Genomic DNA, 21,594 nt, shown 5'->3' with positions numbered 1-21,594 from the left:
GCAGAAAGCGCTGAAATGTGGATGGCACCAAGGTGATGTCCAGTAAGTTGCCGCCCTCCGAATAACGGCGTGGGGCGCCCCGGGGGGGGAGGCAGTCCAAAGTTCCGTTAAAAGGGCAAAGGAAAGGATCGGTGGTTTGAACCATCAGTCAAAAAGGGGAGGGGGTGCAACAATTTTTCCTACTGGGTCACACTGTGCTTTCACCGGAACTGATCCGAACTGTGGTCTGCAGGATTCTAGTCATTCAAACTGAGGCTGGCGCCAGCATGGGAGCGCCGACGTCCCGCGGCTACAGTTACGTCGCTCCATGGGCGATCATGGCAGTCATTCCCCATCGGGGGTGTCTGCGGGGGTCGGGGACTCCCGCGGCTCCTCTAGAATCTTCAAGGTCGTGGAGGACTACGGTGGTGGAGTCAACCAGTGACCGGGCCATTACTTCATGCTGGGCCCGCTCTTGCCAGGTCGATCGCCATTTTGAGAGTTCGGTAGCTACCGGCGATCGGGGGGTCAAATGAGCGGACGGGCTCCACCCTGCCGGGCGAGACGTTGCAGCATCGCCACAGTGGAAGAACCCTTTTTTCCGGGCGCCTGGAGCGCTGAGGGTGCAGCTGGGAAGCCTCCACCTGGGGAGGCGGGAGAGGCCTGTTCGCACCGTCTCTCCCTCCCAGTGCACCCCACGGCGTTTCGCTTGACATTTGTTATGGCCGGACCAGGCGATGAGGACGAGGGGGGGTCGGAGGCATGTGCAAGACATCCCCCCCCCAGGGTTGTTGCAGCCATTATGGAAGAAAAAAGAAATGTCCAGTGCGTCTTTTGGGGCGGGCCTCTGGTTGATGGTGGCCGGACGCTCCTTGCCACGGCCCCAGGAACGGGTCCCTTAGTCCATCCTTGGGACAGACCTTGGCGCGTGGCGCGCGGCGCCTCTCCTGGGCCTTTCATGCAGTGGCCTCTCCACTCCCAGGCCCTCCATGGATGCTGGTCCAGACTGGGAGAGAGAGGGGGGGGTCGAACCTGTAACTCTCCAGTGTTACCGCGGCCGGATCCCGTCGGCCTCGGCCTCTGGTTGATGGTGGCCGGGCTGGGAGAGAGAGGGGAGGGTCGAGGACACAGACATTCCCCCCCTTGCAACTCTCCACGGTTGTCGTAGCAATCCCCCTGGCCGGGTCCCATTGGCCTCGGCCTTTCCTCCGGCTACACCCTACGTGATGATCTTCTGCCGAAGGTTGGCAGCAGGACCCGCCTTATATGTGTTGCTTCCGGCTGGGCGTAGCCGCAAACCTGTTGCACTTTGGAAGTTTCCAGAATGGGGCGGATGTCTGCTGACTTGTATCTTTCCCAGTTTGCCGTTATTTGGGCGTGGCAGGCGGTGGGACAGACACGTTTTGGGGCAGTGAGGGGCGATGAAGCCTCGTTGCCTTGTGGCCATTGCAATGTCACACTTGGTTTCTCTTACTGTTTTCAGGTTTCTTATTACGGGCTTACTTCTAACGTTTCTTGTTTCTAGGACAATAATAGGTTTTATCATTACGTATTGTTATTGTTTCTTTGTTTGTTATTTAATAAAAAGTTCATCAGTGGCCTACTGATTTTCGTTTTCCTATTCCTTTCTTTCCAGGTTGTTTCATGCTAAAGTTTCTGTTAACAGGATACAGTGATCACTTCGTTATTATTGCATATGTCCTTTTCACTAGGGGTGCTCTCTGGTCGGGCCAGATGACCTATCTCTAGTAAATGGTCCGGGTGAAACAGGTGCATCCATCAGTGGGGAGTAGATAGGCATGACAGATTACAACGGGGGACAAAGGTCCGCATTACCTACCCTTTCACTACTTGCAAAGATTTTCCTACGTTTATTTGCAAACAGGGAATACCTCCAAAAAGAACCAATTCCCAAACAGTCAATGTTCGGGCAAACAATCAATCAATGAGGAACGAAATAGGCACGACGTGTTAAAGGTTTGCGTTACCTACCCTTCACTATCTGCAAAGGGAGAGAGAATATTCCTATTCTTCCCCGTTTGCAGGCAGAGAAGATCCTTAAGAGAACCAACTTCAAACAATTCAATGCTCGATTCAAACAATCAACAAGGGGTACTGTGAACACAAATGAACGCCGCTTATGTACATACACATTGCTATTTTCAACAGGTTGTTCCTAATGTTTCTATTTTAGCGAGGTCAAAAAGAGATCCCATTAGTGGCCTACTGATTTTGCTCGATTCCTTTTGTTTTTTTACACGATTTTTCGCTATCTGCAAAGACTAAACAGAGTATTGCGACTCTGTGCTTGTTTGTAAATAGAGAATGAACCAAAGAGAACCAATTCTAAAACAGTAAATGCTTGGATAACAATCAATCAAATGGAGAGAGAAGCAGGCACGACGGATTACAACGGGGGCAAAGGCCTGCGTTAACTACCCTTCACTATCTGCAAAGAGAGAGTACTCCTAATAGAAATGAGGGGGGGGGCAGCATTGAAAGCAGATCAGTGTGCATAAACACGAAAATGTTTTTTCTTACCACGTACTTGACAATCGACAGCTTATGATATTTGCTATTAAAAAACCATTGAAATTCACTGAAAAAACCATAGGTTATAGACCATATATAGTTAGGAATTAGCATTTACAAAACCTTGAAAATTCACTGAAAAAACCATAGGTTATAGACCATATATAGTTAGGAATTAGCATTTAAAAAACCTTATTTTACTCACACAAAACCATTGAAATTCCATATATAGTTAGTTGTACTAACTATATATCGCGCACCCGCAATCCACTGCTGATCATGTCACATATTACATCATTCATGACATGGTCAGTGACATCACTGATGACATCACTGATGACATCACTGATGACATCTCAAATGACATCACTGATGACATCACTGATGACATCTCAAATGACATCACTGATGACATCTCAAATGACATCACTGATGACATCACTGATGACATCTCATTTGACATTACTGATCACATCACTGATGACATCATTCATGTGATAATACGATGAACCTCTTCAGACTCTAATATACCCTTAGATACACTCAGTGTAAAAACAGACTCACAGATTATCATTCATCCATGAAGTTAAACACACACCTAGTCAGTCATGCAAACAATCAATCACACCTCCATTTTCCCAACTATACAGTTATACACACCTTACTCATTCAAACATATACTAAAACATATTTACTCTCTTATACAATCCTGGATACAAGTTCACAATGATGCATACAGCCACTCACACATTCACTGGCTCTTATGCACAGTTATTTATATATGTCAAGTCTCACATGTACTGTGTTTTACATATGTACTTACTTTGACATGTAGCACTGAGATATCCATTCACTCACCAATACACTGATGCACACAGTCAACCGCCCATACAGCTGTTTCCACATGCACTTTTGAACCCATACATCTAGTGAATCAACTGCTCACACATCTATGCACAGAGTCATACACCTCCCAGCCACCCACACACACACTCAGTCTCCCATACAAATACTTGGGCAACCAATCAATAACCCATATAGTTACTCATATAGCTACTGAACAACACATGCAGCAGTTTTCAGAACAACAGACATAATGATGCACAAATTAAGACAGTTTAGTCACTAACCCATGCACTCAGTGAGACACATTTAATCACTCACTCATACAGTCAGTCATGCACCTACTAAATCCTTCATCCAGACACTTATACATCCACTCAAGACATATTTTAACTTTACAGAAAAATACAGTCACTGGATGTTGTCATCAGTGATGTCATCAGTGATGTCATTTGAGATGTCATCAGTGATGTCATCAGTGATGTCATTTGAGATGTCATCAGTGATGTCATCAGTGATGTCACTGACCATGTCATGAATGATGTAATATGTGACATGATCAGCAGTGGATTGCGGGTGCGCGATATATAGTTAGTACAACTAACTATATATGGAATTTCAATGGTTTTCTGTGAGTAAAATAAGGTTTTTTAAATGCTAATTCCTAACTATATATGGTCTATAACCTATGGTTTTTTCAGTGAATATATATATATATATATTTATTTATAGAAGAAAATCTTTTCCGAAGAGAAGAACAGAGGCCACAAGGGGAGTTCAGGACAGGAAACAGCTTTATTTCAAAGGGCCCCAGCGTCGGCGGATGCATTTCGGCAAAAGTAGCCTTCCTCAGCGCCATGAGCTGTTAAGATCACATCCCTCATTAGCTCCTCCTGATTGAATGTCTGCTGGTACCTGTTCTCCTCCCCCTTAAGCAATCAGCACACCAATAGAAGTCCGCGTTGAGTATAACGAACTTCAAGTCCAAGCATGCTTTGTGTTGGCATTCCCGAGATGGTGGCGTGGGGGAGTGAGTAACATCGTTGGATGGGTACGGGCTTCAGGTGAGTAGGGTGGGTCAGGGCGCAGTCGAAATGGCGGAGTCCGTACTGAGTCCCCTCAGACTGCAGCTGCCAGCCGCTCCTGGAAGTATGTCAAGTGGGGGCAGCCAAATGTGAGGCTACACGCCCCATAGAGATGAATTATCTCAACCGACTATCGTGCGCCTGTAGAGAATGGCGGACACCGGAGATACCAGTTCCCTGGTTGAAAAAATGCTGCGAGCAGCAGGGTGCCAAATTGCCTCCGGGTCTCTTGATGCTGCAGGGCCGTCTGAATTGTGCGTCTGGCAAGCACAAAAAATATAGAAGAAAATCTTTTCCGAAGAGAAGAACAGAGGCCACAAGGGGAGTTCAGGACAGGAAACAGCTCTATTTCAAAGGGCCCCAGCGTCGGCGGATGCATTTCGGCAAAAGTAGCCTTCCTCAGCGCCATGAGCTGTTAAGATCACATCCCTCATTAGCTCCTCCTGATTGAATGTCTGCTGGTACCTTTTCTCCTCCCCCTTAAGCAATCAGCACACCAATAGAAGTCAGCGTTGAGTATAACGAACTTAAAGTCCCAGCATGCTTTGTGTTGGCATTCCCGAGATGGTGGCGTGGGGGAGTGAGTAACATCGTTGGATGGGTACGGGCTTCAGGTGAGTAGGGTGGGTCAGGGCGCAGTCGAAATGGCGGAGTCCGTACCGACTCCCCTCAGACTGCAGCTGCCAGCCGCTCCAGGAAGTATGTCAAGTGGAGGCAGCCAAATGCGAGCCTACGCGCCCCATAGAGATGAATTATCTCAGTCCACTATCGTGCTCCTGTAGAGAATGGCGGACACCGGAGATACCAGTTCCCTGGTTAAAAAAATGCAGCGAGCAGCAGGGTGCCAAATTGCCTCCGGGTCTCTTGATGCTGCAGGGCCGTCTGAATTGTGCGTCTGGCAAGCACAAAAAATATAGAAGAAAATCTTTTCCGAAGAGAAGAACAGACGCCACAAGGGGAGTTCAGGACAGGAAACAGCTTTATTTCAAAGGGCCCCAGCGTCGGCGGATGCATTTCGGCAAAAGTAGCCTTCCTCAGCGCCATGAGCTGTTAAGATCACATCCCTCATTAGCTCCTCCTGATTGAATGTCTGCTGGTACCTATTCTCCTCCCCCTTAAGCAATCAGCACACCAATAGAAGTCCGCGTTGAGTATAACGAACTTCAAGTCCCAGCATGCTTTGTGTTGGCATTCCCGAGATGGTGGCGTGGGGGAGTGAGTAACATCGTTGGATGGGTACGGGCTTCAGGTGAGTAGGGTGGGTCAGGGCGCAGTCGAAATGGCGGAGTCCGTACTGAGTCCCCTCAGACTGCAGCTGCCAGCCGCTCCAGGAAGTATGTCAAGTGGGGGCAGCCAAATGCAAGGCTACACGCCCCATAGAGATGAATTATCTCAGTCCACTATCGTGCTCCTGTAGAGAATGGCGGACACCGGAGATACCAGTTCCCTGGTTGAAAAAATGCTGCGAGCAGCAGGGTGCCAAATTGCCTCCGTGTCTCTTGATGCTGCAGGGCCGTCTGAATTGTGCGTCTGGCAAGCACAAAAAATATAGAAAAAAATATTTTCCGAAGAGAAGAACAGAGGCCACAAGGGGAGTTCAGGACAGGAACAGCTTTATTTCAAAGCTAAAAACAAAAAAAAACATAGGTTTTAGGGGTGTTATAGTTAGCTGGACATTTCACTCGTACAAAACCATTGAAATTCCTCCGTTATAGTTAGTTCTGCTAATTATAACTCGCGCGCCCGCAATCCACTGCTGATGATGTCACATATTACATCACTCAAATGGTTTGGTTTGTTATTTAAATATGTATTATATATATAGCAGTCTGCATTGAAGAATGCGTGGATATATACATATAAATATCTGGATGGAGGATTTAGTAGCAGTGAGATTGACTGTTTACTTGACTAATTTATAGTGTCTCACTAAATATATTGGATAGTGACTAAACTGTGTGAATATCTGTAATCACTTTGTCAGTTGTTGTGTAAACTGCTGCACCAGTTGGTTATTAGGTATGTGAAAGTCTATATTAGTTATTGATTAGTTAAATGAGTTTTTGTATGGGATAGTGAATGTGTGTGGTTCGGTGGGGTGTGTGTTTGACTGCCGAAAGATGTGTGAATAGTTGATTCAATAGGTATATGAGGTTAAGACTGCCTGTGGAAACAGTTGTTTAGGTGAGTGAATACCTTTATGGGTGTGGTGATGAGCAAATGTATCTCTCATCGGTACATGTCCAACAAACTAGAAAAATAAAAGGCAGTGTATGTGACAGTTGTTGTATATACATATGTATACATAAGACTCATTGATTGCATGCTTGACTGTATAGATAACTGAATACTAGTACTAGTGATTTCATAACACTCTAAGTATGAGTTACTATCTATATAAATAGATGAAGTGCTATTTGTAAAAGTGTGTAGCTGAGTAAATGTAAATAAAATACATTGTTTGCAAAAGTGAGTAGGATGACTGCATAAGCTAATAGGATGTGTGCTGGTGTGTTCTGTCGATATAGGTGTATAAGTATATATCATAGTGTTCTAATTGATTAGATGTGTGTATAGATCTAGGAATCACTGAGTGGGTTTTTAGATGCTTGTATTGCTCTGTCATTGTATTCAAATAAGGTACTCTTATTTTACAGTGAGTGATGAAAGGTTATACTAGTGTATGATGAGGTGTATCTGATTGTCACGTGTATGATGTCATCAGTGATGCCATCAGTGATGTCATTTGAGATGTCATCAGTGATGTCATCAGTGATGTCACTGACCATGTCATGAATGAATATGTGACATCATCAGCAGTGGATTGCGGGTGCGCGAGCTATAGTTAGCAGAACTACTGTTACGGAATTTCAATGGTTTTGTATGAGTGAAATGTCCAGCAAACTATAACACCCCTAAAACATCTGTTTTTTCAGTGAATTTCTAAGGTTTTATAAATGCTAATTCCTAACTAAACATGTCTGAAACATATGTTATTTTCTGTGAATTTCAAAGGTTTTGCAAATGACAATTTTTAAATGTATTAATTGTTATATTTATTTTTTTATACTAATTTACTACACTTTTTTAAACTATTTATTTTTAGATATTTTACATTTTAAATTACATTATAATTACATTATACATTACATTACAAAATATACTTTCTCGGAATGAATTACTTTAGTTTAAATACTTTGCAAATAGGCAACAGACTTTTAAGTACAGTAGTTACAGTTGTTGGGCAACACAATTTCAAACACAATGCAACATTGAGCTCAATGGGAATTTCTAGTTAAATGCAATTAGTTACTTCATGGATTACTTTTCTAACCACAGGACTGGATCCTAGATTCAGTCCTGGGACATCTCTTGTAAACAATTGAGCAAAATCATTTTGGTTACAGTAGTGATTTTTAAGGAATAATATTGTATTTTAAAAGTTGACACTTTAAAACTTTTTCACATAGAATCACCAATGTTATCCTATGGGAGGAAATTCACTTAGCAAGTAAGTAGTGTTATTGTTACTTTTTCTTACTCAGTGGTGGCTCCTGGATCTAGCACTGGTGCATCTCCTGTAAACAGTTAAAGAATGCATTTAAGTTACCCAGACGATTTTTAAGGAATATTTGTAGTTTGTGAAAATTGACGCTTAGAACCTTTTCTTGTGAAAACCAGACAATGGATTCCTACGGAAAGAAATACAAGTTACTGTTAAGTACGCTTAGAATTACTTTTCAGGGTCAGTGCTGGGCTAAAAGATGCAGCACTGGGTCTCTAGTGATAACAAGTGAGTAACTAGGAATTTGTTGTTCGAAGGATTTTAGGTCAATATTTTAAAGTTCTAAAACTCCACACTTTCCAAGTGAAACCAGTCAATGTTAGCCTATGGAAGGACATTCAAGTTACTGGTAAGTACGGTTAGAATTACTTTTCAGGATCAGTACTGGGCTCAAAGATGCAGCACTGAGGTATCTCCTGATATCAGGTGAGTGAATCAGAATTCGTAGTGCGGCTGATTTTAGAGGGTCCCTAGGGTCAAACTATCCCACTAGGTACCTCCAATAAGTGCCACAGAGCTGTGTTGCAGAGAGGTGTAAAAAGGGGCAAGGCCTCTGAACACGTATCTGCAATGCAGCTCCCTGGAGCATACTGGAGATACCTGTTAGGCTATTTGGCCCTCAGGGACCATCAGTATTGAAGGAGAATTAATTCCCCAACTTAAAACCCGCAACAGGGTCCAGTGGTGAAGAAAGGGGACGTGGCCTGAGGTGACATGTCTGCAAACATGCCCTGTGGTGCTTTATAAGTTAGAGAATTATTTCCTCCTCAATCCTGTGGGTCCCTGGGGGTCAACTAGCCCACCAGGTACCTCCAGATGTTCAGAGATGTGGCAATCAACTGTGTATAAGGGAAGGAACTCGCACATCAACAATAATGTATTAATTTTAATACTCGAATAAATAAAAAAAAACGAATAGCACCTTTTAAAAAAAATCCGGATAATACGGGTTTTGGATGGGGAAGTGTATTAAAATTGTGGACAGAAACTGTACACAGTAACCAATAAATATACTTGTTTTAAAAAATAAATACAAAGGTATTTATTTTAATACTCATATAATGAAAAAGAGAAAGAATTAAAAGAAAAAGAAAAAGAAAGAGCGAATACGTATGAGGATATAAAACGAAACTAAAACTGTTTAACAAGTTTCACTTTTACAAAAAACATGTACGCAAGTAAAACAGTGGAAATTTGAGCTCATTTCAACTGAAAAACATGACAAAAAAATGGGAGGAGCACTAAATTGGTTCCATAGTGACTTCAATAACTAAAACGTATATAAACCACACCCGTAGGATGATTACTTTCGTTTCTGTGATTTAACTACAGGTGACCAAACTATGAGCAAGATAAAGTTCACGATCGTCAGATTCATCTTCAGTTTATCGTCCATTTTTATCATCCATTTCCTCAGAGGGAACATAAAGTTAAAGTATATTTTGTAATATATAAAACATTATATCCCCTCCAGAAGAGTTGGATGTATGTCGACGAAAGGAGGAAGGAATTTTAAAGAGAGGTAAATTAATAGTATAAGTTTATGCTTTATATATTTTTCTAATGCAAGTATATTATTATAATTTCTAAAAAAAAAAAGAAGAATGGCTAGATTAAGAATAGTATCTATAAATATTTGTGGCCTTAATGATCTCAAAAAAAGACAAAGGGTGGCAGAAGGCCTGCACGAGATGGAGACCAATATAGTCTGTCTACAAGAGACACATATAGAGAGAAGTCAAGAACATCTATTAAAATCCCTAGGGTTCCAACTAATTATCGCCTCTACTCAGGGAACACGTACCAAGGGTGTAGCCATTTTAGCTAAAGGAGGGGGCTTGCAATTTAATCGCTCACGCTCAGATAATCTTGGGAGATGGGCTATCACGGAGTGTAACTATAATAACGGACGTAACACAGCAACATTATGCACAGTCTATGGGAATTTGGGCGATGACCCCGAAACTGTAATAAGTATCTCTAACGAACTGGTACATTGGCCTTTGCCTCTTATTTTATGTGGAGACTTCAACCTTGATTTACCAGGAGATTGGACATCTGGCCTGGAATTTAAATATCAAGGGAGAAAACCCAAAGTTTTTAGAGCTTTCAAAGACATGTGTAAACGGCATGGATTATTGGATGGGTGGCAACAGGGACATCAGGGGGATCCTGCATTTACTTTTTTCTCCCATCCCCATGCCCGCCATGCCAGGTTAGATTATATACTTCTATCTAACTCAATTAGGAACAGCTGTACCACAAGGAAGCTTCCTAGGGTACTCTCTGATCATAACCCACTCGAACTTAATATATCATGCAATAGTCCTTCTCGTACCAGAAGTTCTTGGACTTTCGAAAGAGCGCTTTTAAGAAATGAGCAATACTGCAATTATATGAAAGAGTGGCTCCCATCCTTTTTGGAAACAAATATGGGCAGCGCTCCTATCGAGATAGTATGGGACACAATGAAAGCTAGCGTCAGAGGGGAGACATTACAATTCTCAGTTAGGAATAACCGAATAGGCAAACAACAACTTGCTTGCTTATATCAGAACCTGAGCAAAGTAGAGACAGAGTTGATAACAGCTGTACAAGCAGGTCATGGTACGGAGGGACTAGCGCGAATTGCAATAGCTAGAAATAAGATAATAGAGATATTTACAGAAAAAGCCATAACAAAAGCAATGATATCAAAAGAAAAAGCTTATGAACTTAGCGAACAAGTGGGACACCAGCTCGCAGTATGCACCAGAGAGGAAACAACCGCGAATATGATCAAAGCTATTAAAGATAGCAATGGCACGCTGCGAGTAGAAGAACACGATATCAGAGAGGCCTTCCATAGATTCTATTCAGAACTATACAACGAACCACAAAGTGAGCAAGATATCCCTGTCGATTATCTAGGGGTCGATCTGGGAGAGTGTCTGGAATTAGAGGATAAAGAAGGATTAGATTCACCTATCAGCTGGGACGAAATTATGCTATCCATGAAGTCTCTGAATATGGGCAAGGCGGCAGGCGTAGATGGGATTCCCATGGAGTTCTTTCTAAAATTCGCAGAGCAATTAAAATCTATCATGTTACCGCTCTTTAAGTCAATATTCCAAGGAGGGAAACCACCCCAGTCCTGGTCTTCTGCAAAGATTATGATCTTCCTTAAGAAGATGAAAAATCCATCAGAGATGGGGTCGTACCGTCCTATAACGTTGATCAATGGAGATTCAAAGATCTGTTCTAAACTTTTGGCTAGGCGATTGGCACTTATAATCCACAAGATTGTATCAATTCGGCAACATGGTTTTATTCCAGGCAGATCGACAACCGACCACATACAGAGAGTGATCTCCCTGTTCGATTATACTGAAAATACAGGAGACCCTATGGCCCTCATTCTGCTGGATGCGGAAAAGGCGTTTGATAGGGTCTCCTGGAAATTTTTGTGGGCAGCAATGTCAAACTGTGGAATAACGAGGGGTTTTACTAGGGCCATCCAAGGACTTTATGTCGACCCAAGCGTGAGTGTTGTGATAAATGGAAAGATGACCGAGAACTTCAAGATATCGAGAGGAACAAGACATGGTTGCCCATGCTCCCCTCTTTTGTTCGCGATATACATAGACCTGTTCATTCGTAAACTCGAAAACCACCCTTCTGTAACTCCAATCAGGATTAATAACTTTGAAACAAAAGTCCTTGCTTATGCAGACGACATAGCCTTAGTAACCACCAACCCCAAAGAGGCGATAAAGATTGTGGAAGAAGAAGCCGCACGTTTTGGGAAAACATCGGGATATAAACTGAACTCGGCAAAAACCCAAGTTGTTATTAACGATAAAATAGAGATGCATGATGCTAGAGTAGTGGAGCATGCTGTATACCTGGGTGTCTGTATAGGCGCCAAGGTGGACAAAATTATAGAGAAAAATCTTGATCCCCTTATAGCAACTACTAGGAAAAATCTGGTTAGGTTAGACAATTTACATTTGACGATAGGGGGCAGATGTAATATAATTAAAATGCTGATTCTACCCAAATTCTTGTATTTTTTTAGAACAATTTGCCTTGAATTTTCCCCGGGTTATTTTAAAACCATTGAATCTATGTTATCTAGATTTATTTGGGGATTCAAGAAACCTCGAAGGGCAGTAAAATGGACTATGCTACCGAAAGAAAGAGGGGGGTTGGCTATGCCAAATCTCAGGATGTACTATTGGGCCACGGTTGTAAAATATTGTGGGAATCTTTTAGACAACGACTCCTGTGCCGCAGTAACCCCAAGTCCACAGGAGATGATTTTAGGGGATAGAAGTAAAGGATGTCTATGGCGGCATAGAAATGATAATTTCTTCAAGAAAACTAAACTTAAGACAATTTCGAGCATTTGGAAAGTCTGGATTAATATCCGTAAATTGCTAGGGCTGGGGCGCTTTTCTTACTATACCCCTATCAAAGATAACACCGATCTTCCAGAGATTTTTCTAGATGGCTGCATGGCTAGGTGGATCGGAGCAGGGATCACAAAGCTAGGCTGTTTTTTTACTGCAGATCGGATAAAAAGTTTCCAAGAACTCAATGGCGACTATAACATCAGCAATAGGGATTGTTTCAAATTCCTTCAGGTCAGGGATTTCCTATCAAGGAAAACGGGGGGACGAGGCAAATTTCAAAATATTGCGGTAATAGACAATTTAAGAAGGGAAATTACCCCAAAAATTGGGGAAATCTATAAGGAATTCTATAAATCTATTCCTGACGATTTAGATAAACATTTGGATAGATGGCATTCTGATCTTGCGGTGCATCATGGAACGCCTGCCCGTGCGCTGGAGCTATCGCAAACTTGGCTTATCTCAATAAAATTGCAGGCACAATTCTATAAAACATTCTTTGCCCTATATTACACCCCGCTCAAAATGTCTAAGTGGGCTAGCGGAACGGGCACTGCTTGTCCCCGTTGCTCGCTAGTGGCAGCCGATAATATTCATATGTTTGCCTTGTGTCCAGAACTTACCAATATTAGAAATGAGATTTCTAAATTTATCTCTGAAATATTTAACGTAGAATTGAGCATATCAACTGAAGAGATAATGCTTGGTTTGGCTGGCTCTGAGCGCCCATTAAACCAGCAGGGGCTGATCTTTGTATCTATGGCAGTCCTAAGGCTCTGTATTGCCTCCGCTTGGCTGGACCACCAGCCACCATCCATAACACACTGGAGGGCCAGACTATTGGCAATTTGTAGCATCGAGATAGCCATATATAAAAATAAAGGGATCAGGAAAAAACAAAGAGGTATGTTGATATGGGAACCTCTACTACAGTGGATACAGGCTCAGGATCCAGGGTAATTTGTCTTCTATGTTTATTCAGCTGCCTACTGTCTTTATGTTATGCCTGTTATAATATTATTTATATAGCTGTTTTCATCTACATAGATGTTCTCTGTTTGGTGATGTAACATATTTTCTGTTTTTGGATCTTGGTCTTCAAAGGGGTGGAGGGGGGGGAATGGAATGTAATAAATATGAAAACTTGAATAAAAAGCATTAAACAAAAAAATAATTTCTAAATGTAGCGTGTAAAAGTATAATTGTACTTTAGAAACAAAATGATGTAGGAACAGTTCATGTATTATCGCCGCAAACTGAAAATACTACGAAGAAGCAGAAAAAAGAAGGTTTGAAATATGTACAAATCAAAAAAATGATCAAGTAATTCTCTTTTTCTTCTAGAGTGAAAATGGGTTTATCAGTATGTATATTGTGTAGTACTGTGACGTATTTTCACTCATGAAGAACTGGAGATTTGTCGTTGCAAGCAGTAAACTTGGGAAAAAATATTAATGTCAATTAACAAATAATAAAATAATCCTTTTTAACAGTCACAATGTTTTCGTAAATAGTCATTGAAAAGAAATGTACAAAAAAACAAAAAAGAAAGATGAAGTAGTGAGGGAGTGTTTGTAGTAGCACTTTATTCTATTTTATCTGAAAGTAAATCATGCCCTCTTATATTAATAAGAATTTGGGGCAACACTTTAAAAAAGATTAGAATAGAAAATAGTGTTTGCGGAGAAAAAAGGAAGTGTGTGCATATTTATATAGCGCTTAGTCAACCCAAAACTATATCAGCAATTTACATGAGCACCGCATTTACAGTATATTTTCAGGCAGGCATAGATTATGTCATTTCTCTTCAATAACAGGATGTGTATGCGACTCAGGGACTCGAACACTGATTTCCAGCACCAAGTTTGACAGTGTACCTGAATGACCACATACGTATTACCTACTGGCGGTCGCCAGTAGGTATATATAGTTAGGATTTTTTCTCTATGGGTTTTTTGAAAATTCTATGTCTAATAACTTTGGCGTTTGTGGACGGAATTGGCTGAAATTTTCAGGAAAATGGCACATTTTGTTTCTGAGCATCCCTTGAAAATTTGGGGGGGGTTCGTCAAGGGGGGGCCGAGAAAAAAGGGGGGTCCCAAAACGTGTTTTTAACATTGAGTTTTCCATAGGGCGGTTGGCCTCACTTTTAGCCCGAACGGCTGAATGGATTTGCACGAAACTTGGCAAAATTGTAGGGACTGGTAGCCCGATGTGCCTTTTGTAGGTCTCAATATATGTGCTCCAGTGGATTTTGAGAAATTAACGTTTAAAAAAAGATATATATCTGTAACAGCGGACCTGGCAGCGTCCCAGGACGCGTACTTTACGCGCAACGGAGCTTTGTGAAGCGAAGCTGATTGGTTCTCCGGCGTCTGTCAACATTCCAAACAGTCCGTAGCGGCCTCCATCTTGTCTCTCGGTAGGATCGAGAGACAAGAGGAGGCCAAAGCGAAGGGGCAAATGACCATAAGGGGGCATAGTACATTGTCGCTCACCCCCTAGGTTTGATGTGGAGGTTTTAAAAGGGCCCCGCGGGGCAAAAAAAAAAAAAAAATAATAATAATCGAACAGCTGAATGGATTTGCACGAAACTTGGCAAAATTGTAGGGACTGGTAGCCCGATGTGCCTTTGCTAGATCTCAATATATGTGCTCCAGTGGATTTTGAGAAATTAACGTTCAAAAAAAGATATATATCTGTAACAGCGCACCGCTTCGCGTACTTTTCGCGTTACGGAGCTTTGCGAAGCGAAGCTGATTGGCTCTCCGGTGTCTGTAAACATTCCAAACAGTCCGTAGCGGCCGCCATCTTGTCTCTCGGTAGGATCGAACAGCTGAATGGATTTGCACGAAACTTGGCAAAATTGTAGGGACTGGTAGCCCGATGTGCCTTTGCTAGGTCTCAATATATGTGCTTCAGTGCATTTTGAGAAATTAACGTTCAGAAACAAGATATATATCTGTAACAGCGCTCCGCTTCGCGGAGATAAAATTATATGTGTATTACCTAGCTGTTGCTAACACCAGTTAGCGACGGCTAGTAGAAGATAGCGACCATCTTGGGCCCCACTTTGCATGTGAGTGATATTTATCACTAATGACATGCAAAGTGGGCATGCCAAGATGTTAGCGACTGGAAACAGTCGCTAACATCGCTATCTCCTATTATCAACTTTTGGAAATATTCGAGATAAGCGCGAATATCTCCAAAAGCTACCACCTGCCCTGAGCAGTTCTTAGCCATGTTATCCAATGGGAGGTGGATAACATGGCTAAGAGCATTAGCTCGGTAATGCATGAATATCGCTGAGTTTTCAGCGATATTAATGCATTGCGGTCGTTTTTTATCGTATTTCCGATAAACCTTGATAATAGCAAGGTTTATCTGCGATAATTTCTGACGGTAAAAAAATCGTTGCTAAGCATCGTTAGGGATAAATATCGCTTAACTTTGGTAATATGCCCCAACGTCTGTTAACGTTCGATTCGAAGGAAATCAGGAAGTGTTGAAAAACATTGTCTGCGCCATCTTGTCTTTTTTCAAATGCCACACTTTTGTCGTGCACGGCAGCCATTTTAGATGCCTTGACCAGACCCACTCTGTGCACGCTGTCGATCCTTAGCATGGCTCCCCACCCTCGCAAGCATCTCCCCCAGGCAGTGGTCACCCCCGCTCTCTGTCTTATGCATGGGTAATAAACCTCCCCCCATCTGCGCTGCTCTTCCCTGAGAATCACACCCTGTGCCCGCCCGACACCTCCCTTTCGCCCTATTCACTACCGCACCCTCTGATACTCCTTTTCCTCTGTGTCCGATTGTCCAGGCTGGTCCTAGGGTATCAGCTAGCCCTGCAGATGTAGTTTATGGCCACAGCTGTAAAGAATCACCCCTCTTCAAAGGAGTTATAGTAGATCAAGGCCCACACTCGATGAGATCCGTCACAGCAGAAGCGTTGCTATTATCTGAAAACCATCCTGTATTGTGATTGGGGAGGGGACCGAGCCTGAAGCGGAAGATTCCAGGGATGACTCTTTATACATCAAAGTTTTTACAATTATGTGTCACATTAAAAATATATAGCACTCCGACAAAGTAGTAAGATTATAAAACTTTAATAATTTATAAATATATACAAGAAAACAAAAATAGTAATAACATATAAACATTTTTAGGGAAAAACAACGAAGTAGCGGTCGGCTGTGCGAATAGTCCCAACGCAGCACAACGTCCAGATTTCCGGCGTGGGGCGTCGCGGGGGGTGGGTCATCAGTAGCAAACTGTTGTGCGAATAGTTCCAAGGCAGCAGAACGCGCTGAAATCTAGATGACACTAAAGTGATGTCTAGTAAGTTGCCACCCAGCAAATAACGGCATGGGGCGTCGCGGGGGGTGGGTCATCAGTAGCAAACTGTTGCGCGAATAGTTCCAAGGCAGCAGAACGATGGCACCAAGGTGATGTCCAGTAAGTTGCCGCACTGGTTTTGGTATCCTACAATGCTGCTCCGAATAACGGCGCGGGGCGCCCCGGGGGAGGCGGTGAACGGGCCTGTCCAGGTGGAGTGTCATCTGTTGTAGTGGGGCGCCCCTTTACCGTTTCAGTTGCCATTCCGTCCGTTTTTGGTCCACTGTGTCAAAAGCCGCAATTCAGCTGAGTTGCGCCCACTCTTGCGGTGCAGCGATAGGCGGCTGTCACAGGACTCTCAAAATGGCGGCAGGCTGTTTCCTTTTTGGGCCTGGTCCACTGAAATGGCCCTGGGATACCTTGGAAATCGGACGCTTGTCTGCTAGGTCTTGGACCCCATTCTCGAAAGCGTCCCCTCCGCCTTGAGAATTCATCAAAAGTTTTGGGGGCTCCGACTCCTGCAGGCATCTGGTGGGGAGCCGCTGCCATGATTGCTCGCGGAATGACCACGACTGAGCTACGAGATGGTGGTGCTCTCATGCTGACGCCAGCTTCAGTCTGAAACATCCAGAAACAAGGTGGGGCTTTCATCGTTTGGGAAAAAAAAAAAGTTTTCATCCAATGAAAAGTGTTGTTTTTAGGTCACATGATCAAGCCTTCCATCATTAGGAAACCAAAAGTAAAATGAACCAATGAAAAGTTTTATAAACAAGTCACATGACCTGTTATGCGGCATAGGGTGTAAAATGCGGAGAAAATACGTTGGCACGTGAGGCGGCGTCAGTAGCGGACCGATGTGCGAATAGGCCGAAGGCAACACAACGCGCCAAGATCCGGATGGCACCGAGGTGGTGTCCAGCAAGTTGCAGCACTGGTGTGGCCATCCTACAATGCTGAAAGTCGGCGTGGGGCGCCCCGTTGGCACGTGAGGCGGCGTCAGTAGCGGACCGATGTGCGAATAGGCCGAAGGCAACACAACGCGCCAAGATCCGGATGGCACCGAGGTGGTGTCCAGCAAGTTGCAGCACTGGTGTGGCCATCCTACAATGCTGAAAGTCGGCGTGGGGCGCCCCGTTGGCACGTGAGGCGGCGTCAGTAGCGGACCGATGTGCGAATAGGCCGAAGGCAACACAACGCGCCAAGATCCGGATGGCACCGAGGTGGTGTCCAGCAAGTTGCAGCACTGGTGTGGCCATCCTACAATGCTGAAAGTCGGCGTGGGGCGCCCCGTTGGCACGTGAGGCGGCGTCAGTAGCGGACCGATGTGCGAATAGGCCGAAGGCAACACAATGCGCCAAGATCCGGATGGCACCGAGGTGGTGTCCAGCAAGTTGCAGCACTGGTGTGGCCATCCTACAATGCTGAAAGTCGGCGTGGGGCGCCCCGTTGGCCTGTGAGTTTGCGTCAGTAGCGGACCGATGTGCGAATAGGCCGAAGGCAGCACAACGCGCCAAGATCCGGATGGCACCGAGGTGGTGTCTAGTAAGTTGCCGCACTGGTGTGGCCATCCAACAATGCTGAAAGTCGGCGTGGGGCGCCCCGTTGGCCTGTGAGTTTGCGTCAGTAGCGGACCGATGTGCGAATAGGCCGAAGGCAGCACAACGCGCCAAGATCCGGATGGCACCGAGGTGGTGTCTAGTAAGTTGCCGCACTGGTGTGGCCATCCAACAATGCTGAAAGTCGGCGTGGGGCGCCCCGTTGGCCTGTGAGTTTGCGTCAGTAGCGGACCGATGTGCGAATAGGCCGAAGGCAGCACAACGCGCCAAGATCCGGATGGCACCGAGGTGGTGTCTAGTAAGTTGCCGCACTGGTGTGGCCATCCTACAATGTTGAAAGTCGGCGTGGGGCGCCCCGTTGGCCTGTGAGATGGCGTCAGTAGCGGACCGATGTGCGAATGGGGCCAAAGGCAGCGCAACAATATTTTCTGAATAGAAGACACCACAAGGCGCTGAGATGCCAAGATCCGGATGGCACCGAGGTGGTGTCTAGTAAGTTGTCGCACTTCTGTGGCCATCCTACAATGTTGAAAGTCGGCGTGGGGCGCCCCGTTGGCCTGTGAGATGGCGTCAGTAGCGGACCGATGTGCGAATGGGGCCAAAGGCAGCGCAACAATATTTTCTGATTTGAAGACACCACAAGGCGCTGAGATGCCAAGATCCGGATGGCACCGAGGTGGTGTCTAGCAAGTTGTGGCACTGGTGTGGCCATCGTACAATGGTAAAAGTCGGCGTGGGGCGCCCTGTTGGCCTGTGAGATGGTGTCAGTAGCGGACTGATGTGTGAATGGAGCCAAAGGCAGCGCAACAATATTTTCTACAATATTTTCGGAGTAGAAGACACCACAAGGCGCTGAGATGCCAAGATCCGGATGGCACCGAGGTGATGTCTAAGTTGCGGACCGATGTGCGAATGGGGCCAAAGGTAGCGTAACAAGATTTTCTGTATGGAAGATACCACTAGGCGTTGAGATGCCAAGATTCGGATGGCACCGAGGTGATGTCTAGCAAGTTGTGCCACTGGTGTGGCCATCGTACAATGGTAAAAGTCGGCGTGGGGCGCCCTATTGGCCTGTGAGATGGTGTCAGTAGCGGACTGATGTGCGAATGGGGCCAAAGGCAGCGCAACAATATTTTCTGACTGACACCACAAGGCGCTGAGATACCAAGATCCGGATGGCACCGAGGTGATGTCTAAGTTGCGGACTGATGTGCGAATGGGGCCAAAGGCAGCGTAACAATATTTTCTGTATGGAAGATACAACTAGGCGTTGAGATGCCAAGATTCGGATGGCACCGAGGTGATGTCTAGCAAGTTGGTGTGGTCATCCTACAATGCTGAAACTCGGCGTGGGTCACCCCATTAGCCTGTGAGATGGCGTCAGTAGCGGACCGATGTGCGAATAGGCCGAAGGCAGCACAACGCGCCAAGATCCGGATGTCACCGTGGTGGTTTCATAGTTGAGAGGCTCTTCATCTGCAGTGGGGCGCCGAGATCCGGATGGCACCGAGGTGATGTCTAGCAAGTTGCTGTACTGGTGTGGTCATCCTACAATGCTGAAATGTAGTGGGGCGCCCATTTACCGTTTCAGTTGCCATTCAGCTGAGTTTCGGCTGCTCTTGATGCTACAGCGACAGGCGGCTGCAAGAGGACTCTCAAAATGGCGGCCTGTTCTTTGGATTTGGGCCTGGTCCACTAAAATGGCCCTGGGACACCTTAGAACTTGGACGCTCGATTTTTTTTTCCTTTCCTGTACATGCAAAAAAAGGTAAATGCCCGGTACGTTACACGCTTCATCTGCCACGATGAACTCTCCAGAGGAACCGAAAAAATATATAGTTGTGGTAACTATACCATGCATCGTCATATGGAGAGGTGGCACCAATTAATTATAGTGCTGCATAAAAGAGAGATTTGGAGGAGAACCCCTGACCTGCTAGTACATTCATCAAAGAAGTGGCACTGAGAGCTTCAGAGGCAAGGGAAACGGTCCCAAATATTTAGAAGAACTTTGGAAAGATTAAAATGACATGTTTAGATTGTGGTAAATTAATTTCATGTGGACAGATGAGTGTTACTCTAATAAATACAGCATATGAACATCATCATAGTCGATGGTTGGTAGAGACATTTTGACTATATCCTGGACCTGCCCGTCCTCGCCCAAAATGGCGCCAGAATAAATGGGACTCGTAACTCCTTGTTGTGTACTGGTTGCAGAACCTTGAAATCACGAGATACGTATGCAGTTTTGAAGCACATGGCGGGCGGGGACGAGAATTGATTGAATATTTCGACATCCCTATTGATATTAAGTTCTGATGTGTTATTGATTACTGTACTGTTGAAAGTTCGAATTAACGTCACCCATGGTACTTGCCCGCAAATATATATCTAGATAATTTTATTGTAACTGGCCCTGTCGTATTTTAATTATAAAATGTACGTCCACCGATTCCGTAACTGTTAGACACCTTAGTTCTTGCAACCTAATGGCCCGCCCGTTACGTTCCTCTACAGTGTAAATGTCTATTCATCATATACGATTACAGTTTGCTCCGTGGCAGGCCCACGTGGTTATAGGCTCGTATTTGTATAATGAAATTTTCACAATAAAGGTTTTTAAAAGAAAACATGGTAGTAGTATATACATTGGTAAAGTTTTTAATAATAGTCACTGTTTTAGAATCATTAAAAGGCAAGTGAAATAAAGCAGACCAATTACATGAAGGGTAAAAGGTATAATACGAAGGAACGCAGTAAAGATAAATGGTCAAGGGCTGTTGTGTTTTCTATTCCTGCAACATAAAGTGATCGATAAGAATCTCATATTCAGGCGTATCGGCGACTAAGACAGCAGGTCGACCCTCTTTTGCTCAACGGCTCCGTCATGGGACGAAGAAACGCTCTTTTTCTCGAAAAAAGAATATATTTTACTTGCAGGACAGTTGTAAAATTTCCGGGAAAGTACATTAGCCTGGAACATTATAACATATATTTAAGAAAAAATAATGTTCGGAAGTAATTAAAAGCGTAATTTTTAGGTGATATGACCAAGGCTTTCATCATTAGAATAAGAAAAGTAAAATGAACCAATGAAAAGTTTTATTAACAAGTCACATGACTTGTTATGCTTACGTTACGCGCTGCGCGCCCCGGATGACTTCCGGATGCGCTAACGCGGCGCGTCATATGACGCATTGCGCGACAACGCAGGTCCAGAATATAGTCAAAATGTCTCCACCAACCAGCGGTCGAAACACAACCCCTTTCAGCAGGCTAAATAGTTCTGTTAAA

The sequence above is a fragment of the Lissotriton helveticus genome, chromosome 1_1, assembly GCF_964261635.1.
Source record: "Lissotriton helveticus chromosome 1_1, aLisHel1.1, whole genome shotgun sequence".
Lineage (NCBI taxonomy): Eukaryota > Metazoa > Chordata > Amphibia > Caudata > Salamandridae > Lissotriton > Lissotriton helveticus.
This window is presented reverse-complemented; position numbering follows the sequence as displayed.